At 41.6% G+C, this 13,303-nt stretch overlaps 1 long non-coding RNA gene across 2 annotated transcripts in view; it reads right to left on the bottom strand.

The window, feature by feature from the left end:
* Window positions 1-13,303, bottom strand: part of LOC307225577 — a 251,855-nt gene that overhangs the window by 83,790 nt on the left and 154,762 nt on the right. For both annotated transcript variants that reach the window (XR_013843085.1, XR_013843086.1), the window contains one exon: window positions 3,918-4,041. This is a non-coding gene — a long non-coding RNA (uncharacterized lncRNA). The remainder of the gene's footprint in view (window positions 1-3,917; window positions 4,042-13,303) is intronic.

The following is a 13,303-nucleotide window of genomic DNA, read 5'->3' as shown; positions in this document are numbered from 1 at the left end:
TTCCCACAAACTTTAAAGCACTTTATAATTTAGAATTGAAAAACATGTGCCTACATCAGGTCTTTTAGCGTTTGCTCTATATGAAGTATTGTGAAACTGCAGCGATTGCCCATAAAAAACATTGGTAAACAGTCTAATACTCTCATAGCAGCTTCTCATAAACTGTCATGTTTCTCTTGTTGTGTATTTGCATGCAAGTTTAGGATGAGAATTCAAACATTAATATTTATTTTAAAATGTTGTGCACAGAAATTCTCAAGAATCATATTTTATACAGTGGTACCTCGGGTTAGGTACTTAATTCGTTCCGGAGGTCAGTTCTTAACCTGAAACTGTTCTTAACCTGAAGCACCACTTTAGCTAATGGGACCTCCTGCTGCCGCCGCGCCGCCGGAGCACGATTTCTGTTCTCATCCTGAAGCAAAGTTCTTAAACCAAGGTGCTATTTCTGGGTTAGCAGAGTCTGTAACCTGAAGCGTATGTAACCTGAGGGACCACTGTAGTTGGATCTTAGTTGTCCTTTTCCTCTTATGGGGGAGCAGCTGCAGAGCACTGATTAAATGGGGTATGTACATGTGTCTATGCAGTGTCTGTATTAACTCTGAACTATGTGATCTCCATCCTATTTTGGCTTCAAACCAAAAATGTTTACAGGGGGAATGTTTTCATATCATGAAAGAAAATCATAGCGGGGAAAATTTCTGCCTCAAATATATTCAGTTGTGCTGTGTTGTATTCTGTGGTGCTGTGCAATTTATAGTGTTTAGAGGCTGTCTGCATCTGAATGGGAAATATTGGGTCTTGTTATCATAAAGACTACAGCAGAGTGTTCCCAGGAGATTGACTCTCCCCCATTCAAGAGAATGTGTATCTTCTGGAAATGTGCATGAATCAGAAGAGCCCTAAAGAGTGGGTGGAGCTGAGGAGCAACATGGTTTGTTGTTGTTTTTTACTGAGGCAGAGAAAGGACAATCAGCCCATGTGGGCATAAAAGTAGTATGCAAAATGGACACAGGATACTGGAAAAACTCCATCTTCTTTAGCCAGCAATGAGCTCTGAACTGTGGCTGCGTGAAACTGAAAAACAGATTTATGGGTGCTCGATAGCAATCATTAACTGTGTAAGAGTTCAGATTCAATGGATTAATTTGTGTTGAATGTCTGCAAATGCATATAATTATATAACATGTGTGGATCTGGGTTTCTTATATTGATGGTCTGCTTTTCGCCCCAAATGCTATCAAAGGGAACAATTCCATTCCAAAGGCTTAGGGCACAATCCCAAAGGCATCCTGTGGTATTCAGAATATTTCTCCCTCTGAGGGCTTCTCCACACTTCTGCTGCTTCCATGTCTGAGCAATTTTCCACTTGCCCCATGCTTTCTAGGCATAAGTCTGAGCAGTTTTGTCTTTGCCCCACTGCTTTCCCCCAGAAAACTCACTCTTTAGCACTGAAAATCCTCAGAAAATCCAACTGACGTTTGCTCTGATCCAGCAGTAAGCAGCAGGTTTTCCGGGGGAAGGTGATGGGGGCAAGCAGGAGTGTGGATGTACCCTGAGCAGAGTAGGAAGGCTACTCTCAGAGGAGGAGATCCATCCTTAGCAGCATACCCTCTTAGCCAGCATTGAAATTACTGGTGCTGGTGCTCCCCGAAATCTGGACCAATCCCCTGGTGTAGAACAGAAAGTGCCTCCTAGAGTGACTGGGGAAACTGAGTTAGATGGTCAGGATAATAATAAAATTATTATTGGTATTAGTATTGGTATTGTCCTGGAGAAAACCTCCGTAGAAGTGAGTGCAGGGGGAGGCCAAAAGCAGGGAAAGAAAAGATGAAAATCCACTCTCCTTTCATCTTCTACCCTGCTAATGACAGAATGGCAGTGCATGGGTATAGTTCCCTCTGATCTAGTAATATTGCTCTGCCTTCCATTTTGAAATGCATGATTGTGGAATATGCATGTGCATGCACACACATATGCATATATAGCCTTATTTTCACTTATTTATTGAATATTTTATTAAATATACCTTTCCCTTCCTCCCAATGAAGCCAAGGGCAGCAACATTTATTGGAATATTTACCATAATCAAATAAAGCCAAGAAGGTTGCAGATTGTCAAAATATGATCCTTATTATGGTCAAGTTCATTCTTCGTTCAAATAAAAGTATGTCCATCCAGCAATCTGCAATGCAGTAATGTGAAACCATTCCCTGTTTCCTTTTTTTTTTTTTTAAGTACTCTTCTTGGAAAAGAAAAAACCCCACTGTGATAGCCAGGGCATTAAACCGCAATCAAGATATGCAAATGCATCCCTAAATGTGATTTGCTTGGAAAGAGAAATTAATCTAAGCGTTGTCAAATAAACAGTGTGAAATATAGATAATTAAACACCAAATTAGCAGTTGTAGCCTCACGAGAAGGTTATGCAACTTAAAAGGTCCCCCATCTCGAGGCAGAATGTGGCCACCTAATATCAAAACACTGAGTGATGCACAACCCAGGCGAGCATCTCAAAACAACAGACTTAGTCAACTTTTGTAAGTTATTTTCCAAGAGTGTCAGTAATATGAACAATATGCTGATAGGGTACGTTGCTCTGTTTGTCTATACAGATCATTGGGTTATTGCACAATATGAGATGCTGGAATGCAAACAGATTGACTTCAGTGCCAGACTAGGCTAATTCATACTGAGATGCTGAAACTATACATCCAAATAACACAGAAAAGTAGGTAGAATTAGCACAAAGACAGCTATCCCAATGTGCAGCACAAGAAATTGTTCCAGTAATGCAGTAAGGTAGTACATGTATTATGTAGTGGCAGAGAAAATATGGGAAACTTTTCTTGGCAAAAACAGTCTTGCTTGCCAAATGGAGCACATGGGTCGCAGGCTCCCTCCAGCTTGGCCACACAGAGCTACACAGAGCCATGACTTTCTAGAGCAATAACCTGATGCCAGAATGATCTTAGGTGGCCCATTTTTGCATAGCACTGTGTACAGAAGCCCCAACAATCAGTGGCAGACTTTGGCGCCTCAAATTTCAGTAGCACACTGTGATGCCAAAATCTGGTGTCCCCTTTCGCCTCTCTCCTTCCATTGGACTTCATAATTGCAGCACCTGCTGCAGGATCCCAGAAGCTCCGCATCCAAACCAGTCAAAGCTCAATGGATCACATTTTACAAGCTTGCATAGCACACTGCCCAGTGCTTTGCTAGCCCCGACATCATTGTGAAGTCAGGTGACTGGCGGGCAGCTCCACCCACCCATCAAACTTGGCCCACAGGGTTTAAGGAAGATCAGACTCCAATTCACTGGTTGGATCCAGTTCCTCATGCCCAATATATCCAATCAAGCATGATGTTGTTTCTTAAATTAATACACCTGATGTGTTTGTGTATATTCATATATTTATCTGCCAAGTTGAAATGCCACATGGAGTCTAACTTGGGTATTGCAGTGTAAATTAAAAAATAAGAGCATAGCAACAAACATTTGCTCCAGAGGGAGAGAGAAATCACTGATGTGAAAATGCAAACGGTTGATCCAGTGCTAATTATTGCCTTTATATAACAGTTTGTTGTGGTTCTGTTGAAGGTGTTTCAGAATAAAACAAGATATGATAATGACACCAGGGATCTGGTCCCCCATAGGGATAGCAACATTACCCAGTAATACTGACAGCATGTTCTGTTACCATTACTAAGGAAGATAATGCCTATCAAAACTTATGAGTAACATGTCAAAAGACATGACTCCCTTCAGGGGAAATTTTTAATTAAGAGAAAAATATTAGATAGCTTTGAAATCCTGCGATCGGCAACCTTTGCTCCCTTACTACTTACCTTCAGTCATGTTGAATATAAATATGGCAATTAGACACCTTTATAAACAAATGTCAGGAGTATCCTACCTGCTAGTGGTTGACTGCAATGCTGTCCTTTAGGGGCTCCAGCCCACAAAAGGACACATGGACCTTCTGTCTCTGAGCCCAAACTGGTTGCGTATGTCCCTTCCCCTCCAAGGCCTGCCACATTCTAGAGCAAAACAAAGCAGAACAAAAAACGCAATCAAAATACATTTTGGTAAATGTCAGAAACTCTGTGAATGTTGGCATTTCCTGATACGGTGGTGCCCCGCAAGACGAATGCCTCGCAAGACAAAAAACTCGCTAGACGAAAGAGTTTTCCGTCTTTTGAGGTGCTTCGCAAGACAAATTTCCCTATGGGCTTGCTTCACAAGAGTTCTTGCAAGTTTTTTTCCTCTTTTTTTTCCTTTTTCTAAGCCACTAATAGCCGCTAAGCCGCTAAGCCGCGAATAGCCGTGCTTCGCAAGACGAAAAAACTGCAAGACAAAGAGACTCGTGGAATGAATTAATTTCGTCTTGCGAGGCACCACTGTAATTCTAACATTTCAGGAAGCCAGTAGGACATGCTGGCTTTCACGGGGAAATTTCTCCGCTCTCCCAAATGCCTTTTGCTAATGTTCAACTTCCACCCCAAAGTCAAATGGTGATATTTTGTGTGGTAGATGGGTAGTGTCCAAAACACACCTTATGACACAAGCCTTTCTGACTGTGTTGCACATCTCTAGCAACCCTTTTACTCAGCTTGTCCCAGTCTTAAGATTAAAGGAACACCAAGAAAAGGGATGTTTCACAAATGAGACATGCAGGAAAACATTGCTCCTGTTCAGGGTTTCATACACACTGTAAATTTTAATCACAGAGTCTAAACCCGATGCAAAACCTTACGAATTGTTGTGTTGCTGAAATGTTTTGGAGCAGAAAGGTTAAGCCAGTTTGAGCTTTAGATGAGAGGTGCTTCCTTCTGCTTCCTAAGGAATATTTCGCAGTGAGCCGGGAGAGGGGAGGGGGCTTGGGAAGAAGGGAGAGAATTGGCAGCACTCTGAGAAGGTCATCTAAATAAATCATCACTAATGAGGCATCTGCCATTTAAAATAAAGCATCATTGCCTTGTCGCTGTGCAATTTCTTACTAAATTAGTTTCCACATATGGCATCAGGTCCAATCTTTTCCTGCCATCGTTGATGCTTTGCGATCACAAAACAGGGCTATCTATGGAAATAAGGCTGTGGACATCAGTAAACAGATAAGGGCTGTGTCTCAATAGAACAGCATTTGGGAAAGCACTCCTCTCTGCATTTTCCCCATCCCTCCTGACTCCCTTCCATATAAATATGCAATCAGCTGCACTCCCACCCTCACTTCCCCAGGGTGCAGAGAGCGTGTATTTGCTACTACTGCTTTGTCACACTTAGGAAGTGAGAGGGGCTTGGACTGATTACAGGGATCTGCTTCTTTTTATGTCGTGGGTCAAGTAGGAAGAAATTAATGCAGCCCCAGGGACACTTTTACTCTCCTGGTCAATTGCCCCTTGTTTTGCCATATTTCGCCAGGAGTACAAAACTAAATTCTCCACAAACATTGGAACAGGGAGGAATGAGAATTTGTTGTATGTAATTCTTTCTCTCTTTTTTTAACAGAGGCATGATTTAGGGTACATTTTGCTTTGGCTCTGCTTTACACAATTTTTAAAACACACACACACACAGAGAGGGGGGGTGACACAGCTGAACTCTAAACACAGGCTAAGTAATAACAAAGTGGCTTTTTTATTACCTAATACGACATACATTCCCCTAGGAATAGGTGTGTGGCCTCCAGGAACTCAGCAAACTTAGGGTAAATATGCCTCACTGCTGTGTGGTTCAGAGATCCTTGTTATCAGTGTAAAAAAGAAAAATGAAAAAGGTCAGGGGCTTTGAATTAAATGTTTGTTTAGGCATGTCTATCCAGGCATGCAGAAGCTGGTGTGTTTTAATCTCTTTCACTATTCATTTTAATTATTTTTAAATATTTTAGTTGTTTTAAACTGTTTTTATTGATCATTTTAATACTTGTTATAAACTGCTCACATTTTGTTAGATAACAAAAATTTTGTAAATTTTGTTAGATAACAAAAATACCAATTTCCAGTTTCTATCAGATTCCACTCATCCTTAAATTCCTTAACCTGGCCCCACCCTTGAAGCTTTTAAGCCGGGGACACTCAATGCACTGCCACCCAGATGTTATCAAGAGTCCAACTCCCATCAGCTTCAGACAGCCTAGTAAATGACCAGCAGTTGTAGTCTACCAGGATTGAGGGAGCTTGCTATGGTGTGCTCCACCCAGCCTATAATTGGGAATGTGGCATGAATCGCTTATTCCACAGTCCCCGTCTTTTGTGGGCATGAGGATGCAGCCATCATTATCCCAGTACATAGATCTGGAGTTTTGGAGACTGCTGTAACCTACTGCTAGGGCTATTTGATTTCTCTGCTCTCTGGCTCATAGCAGACTTCACTGGAGGTTCTGTGTAGATACAATTACATGGATGGTCCCAGCCAATCAGGGATTACATAGTGAATAGCACAAAGCCGCAATGCTACCGTATGTAGCCATTTTTTTCTGCCGTATGACATCATTGCAAATAAACAACAGCAACTGAGAGAGAAGATAATCGCTGGGAATACTCCCAAATAGGAGGTGCTTTTTGACCATGACACATGTTCACAAAACACATTTGATTATTTCAACTCAGCCATTGATCTTCCCACCAGCAGCACCAGTCAGGAAGGCATGTAAATGTATCACAGTTTGCACTCTGAATAACTATCAGACTACACCTGACTGATAAGGCTTTAGAGAACTACATCAGAGTTTGGAGGACAGTGTGTAGAGATGGGAGTGCTGGACCTTAATCATATTCTTCCATTTGCCTTTTTTCTGCCATGGGGGGCAATGGGGGGAAAGGGGGGGAAAATAGCAGCATGACTGCCCCAACACTAGCTAATAACATTCTTCTCAAAGTCAATATAAATGTGAAACCAGCCATGCGATACTGGGATCTCGTACTGCTCTTTAGAAGCATGCAGATCCCTTGAATATTAAAACCATGCCCTCCCCACAACAAGTCCCAATTTGATAAATTGCAGATTCACTATGGCTCAAAACAAATAAGCAAAATCAATACCTTACTTAATTTCAAGGTTGAAGAACTTTAGACATCACAGGATTGTGGAAATCCATGAAATATTGGGAAAGTGAAATCAAACGATGGTTTCATCTCTGCAAATTCAATGGTTTGGCCTGGTTTGAATAATTGCAAGCATTCAAGAACTGACATGTTACATTCCTGTAAAACATGTCTGTATGTGTGTGCTGTATTTATGATCAGCTAGAACTACAACTACGCAGCTGGATCTAACATTTCTTCCCATCTCCATCCTTTGTTAGCTTTTCATAAATGATCTCCAATGAAGAATAAATGTTGGGCAATGTGAATAAAGGTGAAAGTAATGTTGAGAAGTCCAGGGGAAAGTATGACTTCTTCTGTTCTTACAGCAAATAATAATAATTAATTAAAATTCAGCAGGCATTGAAACTCATCTGCCACTGCCACTCCCTTTTGCAATAAGAGAGTAATAACACTTTTCCGATTTGTGTTTTTGTACTGGGGCTTTTGTTAAGACATTGTTTAGGAAATGCTTAGGAAAAGCACCACATATAAAAATATGAGATTCATATAGATCTATCAATCCTAGGTGCTATTTAGCTTATTTCCCCATTTTTAAAAAAAATATTTTAAAGGTATCTCCTGCTTATTTCTCAAGGCAGCAGACGAAACAATAAACATATCCACATTTATGTGCCAACATAAAATCCTAATTTTGCTATTAAAAACCAAAAACAATGACTGTGAGTTGTATCCAGCATTACTCATACTCAGTAGACCCACTGAAATTAATGAACACAATTAATTTAGGACCATTAATTTCAACAGCTCTACTTTGAGCAAAACTTAGTCGGCTACAACCCCTCTCTGGGAATAGTCATCGAAACAGAAAAGGCTTTTTTACAAAGGGCAAGTTTTTGTTTGCCACCTAAAACAAAGGCGTGTGTGATCTCAGTAGCAAAGACCTTGCACTGGGATGGGTGGAGCCAGAACAGAAAAAGCCCCCTAGCCTTTAGCTGCTAAGATTCATGTGGTTAAAGAATCTGGAGTACAGTAGTACCTTGGTTTTCAAACGCCTTGGTTCCCAAATTCAAAGTGTTCCGGTTTTTGAATGTTTTTTGGAAGCCAAATGTCCAACATGGCTGTCAGCTATTGTTTCCAGGGTGCCTGCACCAATCAGAAGCTGCGCCTTAGTTTTTGAACATTTCGGAAGTCAAACAGACTTCTGGAACAGATTAAGTTTGGCGCTTTTGTTTTTGCTATTTATTTTGCATTTTTCAGTTAATTTGTTTTTGTGAATGTGTGGAACCCAGTTTGGCTACTGATTGATTGATTTGTGTGGCTGCGGAAATGGATAAAAGCTCCCCATCCAAACAATGAATATCATTAGTGCAGGTACGGAAAAAAAAAAATTCATTTTTATCATCTACAATACTGTCTTATTTATTTTATAGTACAATACAGTCATTATTGCTTTCATTATATAATCAATGTTCTCGTTAGATAGTAAAATTGATGTTAAATTGCTATTTTATGGGTTGTTTTTAAAAGCCTGGAACGGATTAATCCATTTTGCATTACTTTCTATGGGAAAGCGTGCCTTGGTTTGGGAACGCTTTGGTTTTGGAACAGAATTCCGTAACAGATTTTGTTTGAGAACCAAGGTACCACTGCCGTACCTTAGACAGTGACAGGAGAGGACTTGTGGAGGAAAGTAGTCATTAAGATACCCAGTTCCCTACTCATTTAGAGCTTTAAAGGTGAAGATTAGCACCTTGAATAGAACCAGAAAACAAGCTGTCACCCTGTGTAGATCAAACAATAATAATATGGTCAAAATGCTTCACTGTGGTCAACACACAGCATTTGTGTCAGTGGACGTTTCTGGACCCTTTTCAAGGGCAGCCCTATATAGAACACACATTACAGGAGATTAATCTGGAAGTAATTACAACTTCCGGGTGGCGCTGTGGGTAAAACCTCAGCACCTAGGACTTGCCGATTGCATGGTCAGCGGTTCGAATCCCCGCGGCGGGGTGCGCTCCCGTTGTCGGTCCCAGCGCCTGCCAACCTAGCAGTTCGAAAGCACCCTCGGGTGCAAGTAGATAAATAGGGACCGCTTACCAGCGGGAAGGTAAACGGCGTTCTGTGTGCTGCGCTGGCTCGCCAGATGCAGCTTGTCACGCTGGCCATGTGACCCGGAAGTGTCTGCGGACAGCGCTGGCTCCCGGCCTATAGAGTGAGATGAGCGCACAACCCTAGAGTCTGGCAAGACTGGCCCGTACGGGCAGGGGTACCTTTACCTTTACCTTTAATTACAACACGAAAGACCATGACAAGGTCTGGGACAAGGTTTTGTAAATGGAAAAAGACACTCCTCCCTTGAAACTTTTTTGTTGTTGTTAAGCCTGGAGCCTATCCCTTTGGCTGTTCTCATGGGAAGGCTTTGTGATGCAACATCTTCTCAGGGACATTTCTGAAAGTGCTGCTGTCAGGATGGGCAGCTGCAGTCCCTTGAGCTGCTGGCAAGCAGTCTGAGAAGCTCAAAGGAAGGAAAACAGCAGTGTAGGATACTGCCGTATGGCGAGTCAGACCATTGATCCATATAGCTCAGTATTGCCTGTGCTGACAGATGTTATCTCGCCGGGGTTTCTAGCAGGAGACATTCCCAGTCCTTACCTGGGTATGCCAAGGATTGAACCTGTGAAACTTCAACACACAGAGCACGGAGTCATGACTGTTCCTCAAGCAATAGAAACAATGAAAAACACTTGCAGTCTTCTACAGCTATTGAGTAAGGTATACACCAAACCTTCAACTCCAAACCTTGCCATTTTTCTTTACATTCACCCACTTCACTCAGAAGGAGATGAAAAGGGGTTCCCATCTTTGTGGGGGGAACAAAGAACCCTCAGAAGAAAGGGGCAGTTTTTGGTGCACCTTGGATCATTCAGACATGAGGAATATTGTGTTAGTTTTCCCAATTATTATGCTAGTGCTTCTGTTCTATTTCCTAATGTTCCTTGCACATTGCAGTGCTGTTTGCACTGTGGAACGATGGCTTTTCCACTGATATACCAATCTCTCATGCTAAATATAAGCCACACCAGTAGTGTGGTGTGACACAGAAATGAATGCCACCAGACAACATCGCTACTCCTCAGCCTTTCCACACATACGTGCTTCTATTCCCCCAGTATTCACACATGAAAAATGGCAGGAAAGAACAATATTCTGGCACTCTGCCCCAAATTTCATCACTTTACTCCCACAATTTTCTGGGTTAACGGTTGCAAACAGATTTTTTTTTCTTCTTCCTGGAAGTAATTAACACACCAATAAGTGCTAAACCTCCACTATATGCTGCTAGATTTCTGGAAGTGGCTCTTGGGGTCATGTTAAAGTTCAACTATAATGTGGAAATTAACAGTTAGAGAAATGAAATAAACTGACGTGCAAATGCAGCCCTTTACTTATTTCTGTTCAGAAATCTGGTCTTTTCTAGCCAGTCATGTTCTTTCTCTTCCTCCCTTCCTCACGAGGTCTAGCATATATTGCTTCTTTCCTCAATTAATCAGCCAGATCACCCTATTCAGTCATCTGGGAGGATTTTAAATCTCAATTTCCTAAATGAAAAAAATATATAAGGGGAGGGGGGAAGCTTAACAGTTCATCCTTCTTAGCCAGAAAGCAACATTCAAGATGAGCTTCAGATGGCTTAGAATAATTACGGCCAGGCTTCAGTTTCACAAATGCTCAAATTACTCGGTTTATGTATCATTTAGATTAAAATATTGTCCAGAAGGTACTGAAGACACACCCCGATCCCCCTTCACATTTTAAGCCTTTATATGTGACCATTATGTGTCTAATATCTATTATTACATGTTGGGTGTGCTTATTAGAAGGGTTCAGTTCAACTTAGTTGTCTTGAGCATACACTAGTAAACAAATGGGACTTTAAAATGGGACAATAAAATGCTGACAGCGCAAAGTGCTCTGGATCAGGATGCCAGACTTTTTGCAGCGTACTAGCCAATTGACCAGTGGCAATTCAGAAGTGGGCAGGCTAGCAGGCTAGCTTAGGGGATGCAGCTTTGCCACACACAGTTCTGCCTTCCAACACCACACTGCTACCATGCTGCTCACCCAGCATTCGCCACCTGAGGCAGCTGTCTCACTCGGCCTAACAGTAGGACCGGCCTGCTCCTATTAAAGGAATTTATCTGACCATCATGGTTGGGAAATTAACTTGGAGCACATCTACACCATGCATTTGAAGCACATGGCTCTCCTATACCAAGAATCCTGGGAGTTTGTTAAGGGTGCTGGGAACTGTAGCTCTTTGAGGATAAAAACTACAGTTACCAGTATTATTTTGAGGGGAAGGCGCCATGGCTGTTAAAGTGGTACAAATACGCTTTAGATGTGTGGTGTGCATGTGATCTTTGGCTCTTCCAAGATTGCAAAGCGGGTGGATTCCTTCAGCTTATTTGCATCCGGCTTCCCAGCAACCTCCACTTTGCACCTGCTTGGCAACAGCGCGTGCTCTAAGACAGGAATCAGCACCACAGCATTTAGTTCAGCCTTAGCACCCTGTTACGGTTATTATGCAGATAAGCAGAATGTTTATGAAAGAGCTGAGGAAAATGCATGCATAGAATTAAAACGTCCTGCCTGAGTCTGAAATGCTTTTTTGAAGTTAATGAGAACGGCTTTGGACGTTAGAGTGATTATAATTCTTTATTTCTGCTTTGTAAATAAAGTCAGTTGTGGGGGTTTTTCTAGGAGGAGGTTGAGAAAAAGTGAAACTTGAAATATTGTTTTACCTGTCTAAGGCAACTTAGTAAATATTTAATTACATTACTTTAAATAGTGGTAGGTTAAATCAAAGGGGTGGAGCAACCCATAAAAATGCAGTTTGTTTAGTACTTTGATCTTTTTTTTATCGCATTCATCTGCCTCTTTCTTTTTTATGTATTATTTAGATAGCTATTCAATTTATATCCTCCACGAGGAGCCCAGGGCAGAAAGCAACAAGTGATAAAGCAATAAAATAAATATTCAAAACAATTCCCAGTCTGGGAAAGATCTCATCTTAAAAGCACGCATGTTCAAAGTCCGGCCCAGGGGCCTAATTCGGCCCGCTGGTCAATTTAATCCAGCCCCTGTGGCAGTTTATTTCCTGGTGTAAAATTTTGAAAAAAGCTGAACAACTTCAATCCCAAAAAAAAGCTGAACAGTGTGGTGTAGTGGTTAAGAGTGGTAGACTCGTAATCTGGTGAACTGGGTTCGTTTCCCCGCTCCTCCACATGCAGCTGCTGGGTGACCTTGGGCCAGTCACACTTCCCTGAAGTCTCTCAGCCCCACTCACCTCACAGAGTGTTTGTTGTGGGGGAGGAAGGGAAAGGAGATTGTTAGCCACTTTGAGACTCCTTAGGGTAGTGATAAAGCAGGATATCAAATATAAATTTTGGGTGGAAATCCCCCCAAAAGCACAACAACTTCAATCCTAAAAAAAGCTCCACAACTTTGGTGTTAAATCTTTAAAAATGATCCGCAATCTCAGTCATAAAGAAGGTCAACAACTTCAATCCTAAGGAAAGCTCAGCAACTTCTATCTTTTTTTTTTTAGGGGGGGGAGTCAACAACTTTGGGGTTAAATTCTTTTAAAATCTCAACAACTTTGGTCGGCCCTCACACCTGTTTCACTTCATCAAATCTGGCCCTCTTTGAATAAAGTTTTGACACCCCTGGCTTAAAAGGCTGGTTGAGATAGGAAGGTGTTCCGTAGGTGCTGAAAAGACAATAGGAATAGTATCTGTCTAATATTCAAGGGGAGATGATTCCAAGGGGCAGGTCACTAAAGGCCAGACTCCAACATTGTACAGAGGAGATCTCCTGATAAGATGTTATCTGCAGAAGGCTCTCACCTGCAGAGCACAATGATGAAATGGGTATATAAGGAGTGAGATGATCTTTCAGGTATCTGGTCCAAAGCTGTACAGGAATTCATATACCAAAACCAGCTTGAACTTAGCCCTGCAGCTAATGGCCAGCCAGTGCAATTCTTTCAACAGCAGGGTTAGACGCTAGCAAAATCTTACCCCAGAAAAAAATGTAATAAATTTTATTTAAAACAATAATGAAAGGTGAGCTGGCATACTATGCAGGTGAGGGAAAAGTAGTATAGTAAAACCCACAAAAAGTCTGAGAAATCTCAAAATTGACAAAGAATTGAGTGTGTGTGAGAGAGAGCTTAATACATGCAAAGCACCAT

Source organism: Podarcis cretensis, assembly GCF_951804945.1.
Source record: "Podarcis cretensis genome assembly, chromosome: 10".
Taxonomy (NCBI): Eukaryota; Metazoa; Chordata; class Lepidosauria; order Squamata; family Lacertidae; genus Podarcis; species Podarcis cretensis.
Note: the sequence above shows the minus strand (reverse complement) of the source record. Positions and strands in the feature narration are given on the sequence as shown.